The sequence below is a fragment of the Monodon monoceros genome, unplaced genomic scaffold, assembly GCF_005190385.1.
Source record: "Monodon monoceros isolate NGI ecotype Baffin Bay Population unplaced genomic scaffold, NGI_Narwhal_1 Super_Scaffold_22, whole genome shotgun sequence".
Classification (NCBI taxonomy): Eukaryota; Metazoa; Chordata; class Mammalia; order Artiodactyla; family Monodontidae; genus Monodon; species Monodon monoceros.
In genome coordinates, this window is record NW_021703779.1 from 98,889,274 (window position 1) to 98,902,379 (window position 13,106).

The 13,106-nt window shown below is 41.6% G+C and overlaps 1 pseudogene; it reads right to left on the bottom strand.

Moving 5' to 3' along the window:
• Positions 1-9,614: 9,614 nt before the first annotated feature.
• On the bottom strand, positions 9,615-9,976 carry LOC114906507 (annotated as a pseudogene).
• Between the last annotated feature and the right edge of the window lie 3,130 nt (positions 9,977-13,106).

Here is a 13,106-nt window from a genome sequence, read left to right on the forward strand (position 1 = left end):
TGGTACGCGAGCCTCTCACTGTTGTGGCCTCTCCCGTTGCAGAGCACGGGCTCCGGACGTGCAGGCTCAGCGGCCATGGCTCACGGGCCCAGCCGCTCCGCGGCACGTGGGATTTTTCCGGACCGGGGCACGAACCCGTGTCCCCTGAATCGGCAGGCGGACTCTCAACCACTGCGCCACCAGGGAAGCCCCCCTTTCTTTGTTGTTTTGTTTTGTTTTGTTTTTAAAACCTTCCTTTGGGGCTTCCCTGGTGGCGCAGTGGTTGGGAATCTGCCTGCCAATGCAGGGGACACCGGTTCGAGCCCTGGTCTGGGGAGATCCCACATGCCTCGGAGTAACTAGGCCCGTGAGCCACAGCTACTGAGCCTGCGCGTCTGGAGCCCGTGCTCCGCGACGGGAAAGGCCGCGACAGTGAGAGGCCCGCGCACCGCGATGAAGAGTGGCCCCCGGTCTCCGCAACGGGAGAAAGCCCTCGCACAGAAACGAAGACCCAACACAGCCATAAATAAGTAAATAAATTTAAAACCTTTCTTTGTTTTTCAATAAAACTGCTAGAATGACGCAGCTCTGTACTGGGAGATTTACCTTCAAAATTCTGCAGATCCAAGTCAAAGCACTCTCCTCCCCATCCCCAGTGTTCTTGATCTGCCTCATCTATGCTATTTAGATTTGGTCCCTAAGTGTCCTGAAAGCAGCTGCCATTTGGCCCTTGCCCAGCAATTCTGTTAGCTTCTCACTAACCACATCACCACCTTTGGTGGGAAGGTCCAGGGCTGCTTCATGGTCCAGCCCAGGGATCTTCAAACCATAGGATGAGACCCAGTAGTGAATTTAGTGGGTCAAGATGAGACTATTTTTTCATGGAATGAAACAGAATGGAAAAATAAATATCAGAGTGCATTGCACATAGTAAGGTGTGTCTTGTAAAACTTTCTAAATTCAATCACGTCTGTATGTATTTGGTTATGATGTAAAATATATATCTTGCCTTGGGTCATGGTTAAAACTGTTTGACAGCTACTGTGATTTAGTGCTGCCTCAGTGTGCTAGGCCGTATAGTGTTCAGTGTATGAATCAGACAAGCAATTTTCCCCCAAGGAATTTAGTTCAGTAGTTTAGCCTTTGTGTAAATAACACTGATATAAGATAGACAGTAATAAGTATCATAAGACAGCCATAAATAAAGTTTACAGATGATAATAACTTAATCTCTATAATAATAAAATGCTATTTATAATGTTTATTGAGCACATTTGTGCCAGGCAATGTGCTAAGTACTTTACAGGCATTAGCTCATTCAGTCCTCTTAACAACACTATGAAATAGGCCCCATTCTCATCCTCATGTTATAGAAGTAAAAAATGGAGCCTCAGAGACATAAGCAACTTGTCCTGGTTCCCACAGTTGGTTACATGGCAGAACCAGGACTGAACAGCAGTGTCATTTGAGTTCAACACCCATGTTCTTATGCCACTGCATGCAACCATCTTGGTAATCTGACAATTGCCCTTCCCCCATTGTTCTAATAATACCTATTAAAAATATTTCTACTTGTACTACCTCTAATAGTACCAACAAAATATTCACGGTAGACCCTTCCTATTATCAGATGGTTACATCTAAGTTTTCAGGCCATAGCAAATTCTCAAAACAAAGTCCCCTCGCTACTCATTAGTTGCAGAATCATTGATCTCTCACTAAAAGAGAACTTCTCTTATCATAAGTCCCCAATTCCAAAACAAAAACAAAGAAGGAGGGAGGGGATCATTATGTGGTATGTCCTTGGTTACCTAACAGAGTTGACTCTTTAGGTCTTTGGGTCCATAAGCATGAGTAGGTGGACATTAATACTTTTCCTTAAGGCAATCAACTAATTCCTGCATAAGTATTCTTTTACCTCCAGGGAGTTCACTGTAAATGTAAATGGTGTTTAAGCTACTAAATGTTAACATGCTTAGTTCATTAAATCTTCTTAGGAATAATCTGTACCAAGGGAGGGTCTGTTAACATCCATATGCCTACCTCAATGTCTGCCAGGGGTGTATATGGTACCCAAAGAAACACTGGTCAAGCCTTTGCCATGGCACAGCCTGAGTGTGAATGCTACTACGTGGGGCACCTGCTGCCAGGTCTCGACAGCCAGTCATAAGAGCACTTGAGTGCTGAATTTGAGAGGTCATAGTGGATGAGGCCTCTTGAAAAAAACTGGCTGAGAAAACTGCAAAGAAGAAAAGGGAAAAGGAGGCATGGACTAGCACTTGAATTATCCTTATATGATACTCTTTTTTTCAAAATGCCTCCAGATCACTGTAATTTTTAATTATTAAATATCAGATACCTTTAAATAAATCTTTAATTACATGCAAATTAGAAAGCATACTCACAACACCTGTGAACCCACTGTCAAGCAAAGAGATGCTGGAAGTCTGGTTTTGGACTCTGCATTTGGGGCAAATCTGTTATTTGGTTTTGGTTTTGACTTAGATCCTTGGAAGGCTGAATAGACAATGCCCACAACATCATTTCGGTTTTTCTGTACTTGTGCATGACCAAGGCACAGCATTTGGAACTATTATGAGTGTCAAAATATTGTTTCAAATATAGGTAGGCATTCTAGATGATACATGAACTAAGAATTCCCTTATTATGGCAAGAATAAAATGCTGCACTATAAATAAGAGTTATATAAATGAGCTGTTAAGTTTATATACAAGTACAATGATTATGACAATCAAATAGTTAAGCAGGGAAATAGATTAAGAATATGAATATTAAAGAAGAGTATATTCACTAAATAAGTCTATGAAGAAAATTATATACTTTTTGAGCTAATGAATGTTATAAAAATTAAATAATTCAAGGTCAAGTAGGATAGATTAGATTATATAATTCTAATTTTTTTTTTTTCGGTATGCGGGCCTCTCACTGTTGTGGCCTCTCCCGTTGCGGAGCACAGGCTCCGGACGCGCAGGCTCAGCGGCCATGGCTCACGGGCCCTGCCGCTCCGCGGCATGTGGGATCTTCCCGGACCAGGGCACGAACCCGTGTCCCCTGCATCGGCAGGCGGACTCTCAACCACTGCGCCACCAGGGAAGCCCCTCTGATATTTTTGAACTATTTAGTATACTTGTATTTCTAACATGAAACAAAATAATCTTCAAGGACTGAATGTAATTTTCAGGTATCTAATTCCATTTAGACCAGGGGTCCCCAACCCCCAGGCTGCATACTGGTAATGGTCCGCAGCCTGTTAGGAGCCAGGCTGCACAGCAGGAGGTGAACAGCAGGTGAGCAAGTGAAGCTTCATCTGCCACTCCCCATCGCTCTCATTACCACCGGAACCATTCCCCGGCACCCCCGCCCTGCCCCTCCTGCCCCGTGGAAAAATTGTCTTCAATGAAACCATCACCTGGTGCCAAAAATGTTGGGGACTGCAGATTTAGACCATAAGCCTTTCAAGAAAAAGTTCTTTTTGAGAATCTTTTACATTTTGTGAGTTTTAATTAAGAATGGAATATCAGGGAGTTCCCTGGTGGCCTAGTGGTTAGGACTCCATGCTTTCAGTGCGGAGGCCCGGGTTTGATCCCTGGTTGGGGAACCATCCCGCATGCCATGCAATGTGGCCAAAATACAAAAATAAATAAATAAATAGAAATTAAGAAAAAAAACAGTTTAAATAAAAAGCTTAAAAAAAAAAAAGAATGGAATATCAACTTTATCACCTGAAAATTTCACAAGAAAAAACTCCCAAATCACCTACGACAAAGCATCTTCGATTCTCTAGGTAAAAGAGAATATAAAGAGTAAAGAAGAAAATACTAAATATAATTGAGGCACCCTAAAAATACCTTGTCTTTGCACAGACCTCAGTGGGCAGTGAATACCTATTTAGTTTCACAAATGTGCAGTTCAGTGTCCACAGAAGCAATCTAGCAGTTGACAGGGTTTTAAAAATAACTTGTTCCTGTTCTGAATGTAAAAAAAAATTTAATTCTAAAATGTTAACTAATGGAAGTGTAGCAAGCACTGACTTTAAAAATAAAGTTTCAGGTTTGTTCTTATATCTCACAAGTTCATTCTAAAACGGTGATATTTGGTTTGGGCTGAATATTGATGTTACACTAGGCTTTTCAGTATTTTGTATTTGTCAATCTCATTGCTATTTATTGCTTTACCACATATTACTCAGCCTTGCTTATAAACGAACTTTCCATGGATGATATTAACTAGTCCTCTTGCTTTTTTCACTCAACATTATCTTTATGAGATTTGTTTTCTTTGCTATATCATACTCCAATCTGTGTGAATGCCTGAATTTATTGATCCATCCTGTCAATGGATATTGAGGTTGTGTCTCATTTTGTTTCTTTACTATTATTGGCAAAGCTTCTCTGAATATTCCTGTGCATGCCTCTTTATGTACATGTGCAAGAGTTCTAGAGTGTATTACTAGGAGTTGAACCTCTGGGTCATAGGGGATATGCATCTTTTTTTTTTTTTTTTTTTTTGGCTGCACCATGCAGCTTGCAGGATCCCTGACCAGGGATCGAACCCGGGCCCCCCTCAGTGGAAGCGTGGAGTCCTAACCACCACTGGACCGCCAGGGAATTCCCAGGGGATGTGCATCTTTAGTCCATAATGCCAATGTTTTTTTCCAAAGTGGTAGCACTTAATTATATTCCAATCACAGCATCCATATCTATTCTTCCTCTGTAACTTTATAGCAATCTTGTGATACTACTAAGGCTTACAGAGAGAAGCAGCAAGGAATTGTGAAAAGAGAATTATTATGGGTGCCGGAATATCCTCTACTAACTTCCTTTTAGAAGAGCTGCTGAACGTTTCTGGGTGTCACTTTATTCACGTCTCAAATGAAGTATTTGGACAAGGAGACCTTTGTGAAATTTCTTTCAGCTCTAAAATTCTTTTATCTCCACTTTACAGTTGGGAATACTGAGACAGAATGATAATTTGCTTTGCCTGAAGTCATATAGCATATCAGTGGGGCTCAAGTTCCCCATGTGTAAAAAGAGGCTAGACTATACAGTCTTACATGTCACTGCCTATTTTATGGTCTGGACTGAGAGTCTATGGTTGCAGGGCCAACATTAACCACCATGCATTAATTGATCCATTACTATAAACATGAATTAAATACATACTATGTGCAAGGCAGGCATCATAGATACCAAGGAGCTAAGGGGACACGCCCTCTGTTTTTGAGGAGCTCAAAAGATAACAGAAGAGCTAGATGGGTAAACCAGGACCTATCATGCTATAGTGAGATAAGTGCTGTGATCGAGATGTGCACCCATCACAGCGGGAGGGGTAGAAGAGGAAACCAGGGAACACTTATTGAAGTAAATGAAAGCTCCATGAGAGCCTGGACTAGCACTTTTGCCTGCCTTGTATCTAGTACATACTATTGATACTTTCCCAGTATCTAGCATAGTACCTGGCACAGCATAGTCCCTCAATAAATATTTGTGAAATGAATGAAGAATAACAATACCTTATCGTCCTGAAACATTTTTACAAAATGCTGCTGTATACATTATCCTAATTGAGCTTACCAGGTCCTTTTGGTACAATCAAAACAGATGGGGTTGGGGCTTCCCTGGTGGCACAGTGGTTGAGAGTCCGCCTGCCGATGCAGGGGACATGGGTTCCCACATGCCGCGGAGCGGCTGGGCCCGTGAGCCATGGCCGCTGAGCCTGTGTGTCCGGAGCCTGTGCTCCGCAACGGGAGAGGCCACAACAGTGAGAGGCCCGCATACAGCAAAATAAATAAATAAATAAAATAAAATAAAATAAAAACAAAAAAAAAACAGATGGGGTTGAGAAACAGTCCCTCGAATGGCAAGTATTAGAAGAGATTAAGGAAAACCTGATAAAGTCATTGTTATTTTAGCTATATGAAATCTGATCTTCTTAGCAGGTGTTTCTTACACACGACAGAAGGTTAAATCTGAAATGGATTTAAAAAATCCCTCTCCAATACAGCGTCCTTCATCACACCTTACTTGCCGAAACAACTGTCTCCCATTAAAGGCATGAGGCACTCTCTTCCACATCACTGTCCTGCCTGTTTTGCCTGTATATGCTCAAGAAATCAGAAAACAGATGTAGGACTAATTGCTGTGAAAAATCAATGCCTGTCATTTTCTATTTTTATCATGACAATGAATGCTGGATTGTTGCATCTGAACACAAGAATGGGAATTATTCATGTAGAAGAAATCAAACATGAAACAAAGAGCAGCTCTGTAGGAAGAACGGTGTTGAACATTTCTGAACTAGAACAACTGCCTGAGATAGCCCCTCAATTTTCCATTCCTACCTTCTTTTTCTGCAAATTTGAACTGCTCCCTGGGAGCTTTTTTTTTTTTTTTTTTTAATTGTTTTTGATCTTAGTATTTACCCAAACAGGGTCTGTGGAAGCAGTGAGTGTCTGCCGCTTTCCCAATCTAAATAGTTCTCTTCGCTTATCTTGTCTCTTAGCACCTTGTGTTCCTCCCTCCCAGCCCTTACTAACAGCTCCAGGTCACCCAGGGGTGAGGATCTAAAATCAGCATATGAAGTGAAAAGAGCAGAGCGAAAATTGCCATTATCAATCATTTAAATCTCCCAGAAAGTACAATATTGGTGGTTTGCCTACACTACCTTGTATATGTATAAATAAATGCATTATGTGCATAGGAATATCCTGTATGTAATACATTATGTAGGCAAAATATATCTCTCAGCATTTTAATTACATAAAAAGGAGAGCATTCAGAATGGAACTCACAGAAGCGCACCAATGCCACGGCTCTGTTCCTTGGCATAATTCTTTAATGCTTACCATTACCACTAGTTTTTTGTTGTTGTTTGTTTTTTTGCGGTACGCGGGCCTCTCACTGTTGTGGCCTCTCCCGTTGCGGAGCACAGGCTCCGGACGCGCAGGCTCAGCGGCCATGGCTCACGGGCCCAGCCGCTCCGCAGCATGTGGGATCTTCCCGGACCGGGGTACGAACCCGTGTCCCCTGCATCGGCAGGCGGACTCTCAACCACTGCGCCACCAGGGAAGCCCCCCCACTAGTTTTTAATCTCCATAAAGGCAGGGAACCTGCCCAGTTTTGATGGCTTCTCTATCCTCTCTCTGTATTTACGCCTAACTCAGTTCTGCTTAATAAATAGATGTCAACTGACTAACTTAAAGGTGAGATGGGAGGACAGAGGCAGGATGAGGACAGAGGCAGGATGAGATTTGGTCCAGAACCAGCGTGCTCTGCCACCATGATGACCTCAACAACGACAATGTGTCCTATCAGCTGTCAGCAGATCAGCAACTCTCCTGCAGAGCGCTGGGCCACTCTGCTCCCTTCCTATCTGTCTGGGATGGATGACATTTGAACTCCTAAAAGCCAAATGATAATCAGTTTATCCCACAGATTCACTTCATGAATTTCAATGTTTACTGTTTTTAAAGTAATTACACTTATATGTGCATTTCATTAAAAACAGGTACCACAAAAGAGGATGGGATAATGAGTGAATTTTGTTTTCTTTTTCACACTTTCCTGTACTTTTTAAAGTGTTCTACAATGATTATATCTTGTTTTTAAAATCAGAAAAAAATGTTTGAAATATTAAGTATCACATAGTCTAATTCCCATTTTAAGCTACTTTAACCTCTTTAGGAGTACAAAGACTCAGTATTACACAGTTTAGGACTGTGATAAAAGTTGAGAGACACTATTTGAAAAAGTGACTGATCATTCCAAATATTTAAAGTGTGAAAGAGTATTATTTGATTGCTTCAAACTTGGTGCCATGCTTAATCAAAGCCAATCTCTTTCAACTGGACAAAATACATTCTCATTGCTTTAATAAGAAGGTCACCTCTTGACTTAAGTTTGTCCTGAGTTCCATTCGCCACTCTGAGGTAGGTACCATTTCCAGGATGCCATAAATGAGGGGTTTAGTAAGGATCAGGGGAAAAAAAGAGGGAGATGAGCCACACTGCTTAGTTTCCACACATTCAAAGTGTGACTATCACCTTCCCATCACTCACCCCTTAACTTCTAGTACTTTGACATTCTGACATAGATAATTTCCTTGCAGATTTAGCTATGACTTGTATAATCCACACTCTCCAACTGTTCTATATGCAAATATGTACAAGGAGAAATAAGAAAAAGCTGGTCCACAAAGGTAAAAGGCTGTAGAATGATGGCATCTTCCTCATCTCCCCTCAGGTCAAGCACTGCTTGATACATATACATCCTTTTACAGATAAGGTTAATTGCCCCTATATGCCAGATATCCCACTGAATTAGAGGACTACTGTACTTACAAAATATAGGAATGGAATTAGATCAAATATGATGTCATGGGAAGCACAGTGGGCTGACCTGAGTTCTGAGCTCCACTACCAAGTATAACTTTGGGTTAATTGTTCAATTAGAAAGTTGAGCTGGAACTCTATAGGCCATTTAAGTTCTAAAGTTCCATTATTTATCAGACTGCAACTTGTAAGCATATCGCAGTAACAACTCTATTTAGTAAATAATTAGTTTTCTTTAGCAGCACTGGGATTTTTGCATGATGCCCATAATTCACATCATTCTGGCATTAGATAAATATTCCTACTACTGAAACATAAGCCTCTTGTAGTCAGTGGCAGATTTGGGATGTAGCTGTATTATATTCAGCTGTGATCCTCTTAGGGCTCCCTAGCTCTACAAGGTCAATGCTCTGACATAGGTCTTGCAAGGTCTACCCAGGTTCTGCCGTAAGCACTCTATAATTTAAGCTGGAAAACCACTACCCGATGGAATAACTCACTATCTAGCACAGACTGAGAGAAACTGCTACTTCATTTAGAATGAAATAAAAAAATTTAAATTGCTATCATATGCCTTTTAACTTGAAAGTATTGGCCAAAATGTAACACGCAATCTAATTAAACTACTATTTACAGTTTGCAGTAGGAATTTTGGGGCTTCATGGATTCCAGGTGGATCAATCCCAAATCTCTAGCTCTGTGTCCAGCCCAGAACCATCTCCTGAGCTTTAGACCAATATAATCCAGCTGCTGATTGGATGTCTCTCCCACTTTTCTGCCCACAGACACTTAAAATCAATGCATCCCAAACTGAACCCATCATCTCCTGCTCTTGCATCCCAAATCTGCTGCTCTTTCTTTGCATAAGATCTAAAGAACAGGACTGCCATTGTCTTGGGGGCTTATGTTTTAAACCTCAGCATGTCAGCTTTGACTGCCCTCTCTCGTGCCTCATCAGTTGTCAAGTCTTGTCAAGTCAATCCCACATTCAGCGTCTCTCCCATCCATCTTCTCCTCCCCTTGTCTACTGCCCTGCCCCCTAGTTTAGACCCTATTCACTCCCAGCTATACTTCGGAAGTGATCTTCTAACTGGTCTCCATGATTTCAGTCTGTACCCTTTCCCCTTCAATCCATCGCTCACACTGCTACCAGAAAAACTGCAAAGACTTAAGGTTTATACTCTTCTACCCCAAACTTTCAGAGGCTCCCTTATGCCTGTTGAATATTGGTTTTCAGACTTAAAAAAAAATCGCAACTGATTATCAGTTTATTAAAAAGGTTGATTTAAGCGTCTGCAATGGCGACTTCAACCTTGACTCCTGGCTCAATACTGATGGAAGTAACCTGTTTCACAACCTCAGAAGGGCTGTGCAAGGTAATGAAGTCGCTTGTGGATCCTCATCTGAAACCAATCCCAAGTCTCAGAACCTCTCACCACAAAGAGTTTTCCTTGTAGTTATTCTTAGAGTCTTGGTGGGCATCCGAACTACTCCTTTCACTTTGAGATTCTTATACTTTGTGCCTCTGATCAAGTCAACACATACCTTCTCCAGAGATTTTGTGTTGCGGCTGGTTAAGGTAATTCTAATTCGGTGAGTTGCCACTTCTGGCGCCAGGGGAGTCTTTCAGGGGTCTTGAAGAGCCATGGCTGCGGCGTGGCTTCCTGACCAGGTGGACCAGCGCTCTGCAGCAGCAGTGACCGCATCTTCCTCGAAGAACCAGACTTTTAAAAATTTTCCAAATCAGATGAATGCTTTCGTAGACAAAAATCTGACACAGACCCCAATGTATAAAACAGATAAAAATTATATTTTATTAATATGAATTTATTTTCTAAGTTAAAAATCATTACATTTATGGATCATAAAGTCAATCAGTGAGGAAAAATGAGGCTCTTCTGATAAACACAAAAATCTAAAATCAAGGGTAAGGGAACCAGATTCTTTTTTTAAAACATTTTTATTGGAGTATGGTTGATTTACAATGTTGTGTTATTTTCAGGTGTACAGCAAAGTGAATCTGTTATACATATACATATATCCACTCCTTTTTAGATTCTTTTCCCATATAGGCCATTACAGAGTATTGAGTAGAGTTCCCTGTGCTATACAGTAGGTCCTTATTAGTTATCTGTTTTATATGTAGTAGTGTGTATATGTCAATCCCAGTCTTCCAATGTATCCCTCCTCTCCCTTACCCCCTGGTAACCATGGGAACTACATTCTTATACTAGCATTCAATTTATTTATTTATTTTTATTTTGGTTGTACAGTATTGAGAAAATTCTTACACAGTTAAGTAGCGGCAAATGCTAACAGTTTTAACAGTTCATCTTGCAAGAGATCTTATTTGCACAAGAATGCAAAAGTAGCTTTACTATAAGGTCTGCAACAAAACAAGTCAAGTGGTAGCATAAATTATTTTAATGTTTCTCATATGTTAATATTTGTGTATTACATATTAAAACATGTAATGTATTATAGTTTCAAAATATATATTTCAACAAATATTTTTAATGTAGAAAATTAAATCAAATATCTATGGAACGCCTAAAACATGTGTATAGAATCTTTGAGTTCGTGAAACAAGTTGAAACTCTTGCCACAAAGAAGTGGGACTTCCCTGGTGGTGCAGTGGTTAAGACTCCGCACTCCCAGTGCAGGGGGGCCCGGGTTCGATCCCTGGTCAGGGAACTAGATCCCACATGCATGCTGCAACTAAGAGTTCCCATGCCACAACTAAGGAGCCTGCATGCTGCAACTAAGGAGACCTCGAGCTGCAACTAAGGAGCCCAAGAGCTGCAACTAAGGAGCCTGCCTGCCACAACTAAGACCCGGCACAAGCAAACAAATAAATTAATGAAATAAATTTTTAAAAAAAGAAAGTGCTTGGTGATCTAGCCTCAATCTATTCTTCTGAACTTCTTGCCCTCTACTGCCTTTCATACAATCTTAAAAAGAATGAAAACCTATGTTATGTTTTCGAGATTATTAGTATTAGAATACATGTGGAAGAAAACATACTAAATACAGAAAGAATGAAATGGATAAAAATTACCCCAAATCCCTCCATCCAGGGCTGACTACCACAATGTTTTATTATAATTTCTTTCAATCTTTTACCTTTCATAGTAAGATGGATAGTTATAGAGAACTGTGCCAAGCACTTAAATAGATTATCTCATTTCATATTCACAAACACCCTATTAGGCATTCATGTCATTCACTACATTGAACACTGAGGAAACAGAGGATCATATAGGTTGAGTAACTCGCCCAAGGTCACACAGTAAAGTGCAGAGCTGGCCTTCAATTCACTATCTGCCTGACTCTAGAGACTATGGACTTAACCACAACACTGTAGTATTGCTTCCCTTTCCACGCCCTCTTTCTCTTTCTTTAGCTCTGCCACTTTAATTTAATGTTCTTTGAAGACATCTTCCTCTGCTTGTGCCATTTCCTTTGCTAAGATTTCCCTTTTTCCCTTTTCTGCTTAGCCAAATCCTAGTGACCATTCAAATGCCACCTAGTCTTCTAATCTTCTCTAATCCACCTTAAGCTCTCCTCGTAGAACTCCCGATGCTCTTTCCTGTACTCCATCTACTTCTCCTCCTGTCTCAACCTCCTTGCCTTCCCCTGCCTCCCCTACTGTAACACAGACAGCAGGGCTTTACTGTGTTTGTCGGTGCTGAGTGACTCGTGGCCCCACTGCAGTCCCCACGCTTTGGACCTGGGGCTGAGCAGTTACTCCAGGATGCAGCTACACTGGGCTGGAGGCTTGGCCCTCTGTTACAAAGTGAAACGGAAGCTCCTGTGCACACAAGTCAAAAAAATCATTCCTTCTGTGATGTAGGCAGAGCCAATCTGCCACCCCTCCTCCCAGGGTTGCATGTTGCATTTTTCACTTCTTCTTCTTTTTTTTTTTTTAATTTTATTTTTATTTTTGGCTGTGTTGGGTCTTTGTTGCTGCACGTGGGTTTTCTCTAGTTGCGGTGAGCGGGGGCTACTCTTCGTTGCGGTGCACGGGCTTCTCACTGCAGTGGCTTCTCTGTTGCGGCACGCGGGCTTCAGTAGTTGTGGCACGCGGGCTCAGTAGTTGTGGCTCACGGGCTTAGCTGCTCCGCGGCATGTGGGATCCTCCCGGACCAGGGCTCGAACCCCCGTCCCCTGCACGGGCAGGCGGATTCTTAACCATTGCGCCGCCAGGGAAGCCCCATTTTTCACTTCTTTTCCCCTCAAGCCTACCCTTGACATACTTTGAAGAGGATTTCCTCTTGATAAAGTCATTCACAATGTGAGATAATGCCAGCTTTGTGATCTGCCCCCGGTTCTACAAAGGCAGCCCTGATAGCTAAACAAGTTTTCTTTGCTTTATTCCAAAGTTTTTGTGGCCTCGTAAGGAGGCCATTGCAACTGAAAAGCAATGCTCTGGATCGGAGATTATGAAACCTAGTTCCATGGAACTGTGTTTCTGAGCTCCCAAGTCATCCCTAGGGGTCCTTGAAAGAAAGTGTGGACATGTTTATCTAATCCACTTGGTTAAGGGTGAGAGCAAGAGATTATCTGTGCACATGCCAACTGGAACGTGGCCTCAAGTGACTGGGACTGGAAACCATGAACCTTCTGGATGCATGCCATTCGTAGAAAGACAATTTGCCAATGTATTTCTGATACACCACATCCTTACTACAGGGATGTGGGAAAATGTGAATCTGCAGCCTGAACTTTGTCCTAAATTCAAGACCCATATGTCCAACTGCCTAGAGACATCTTTACC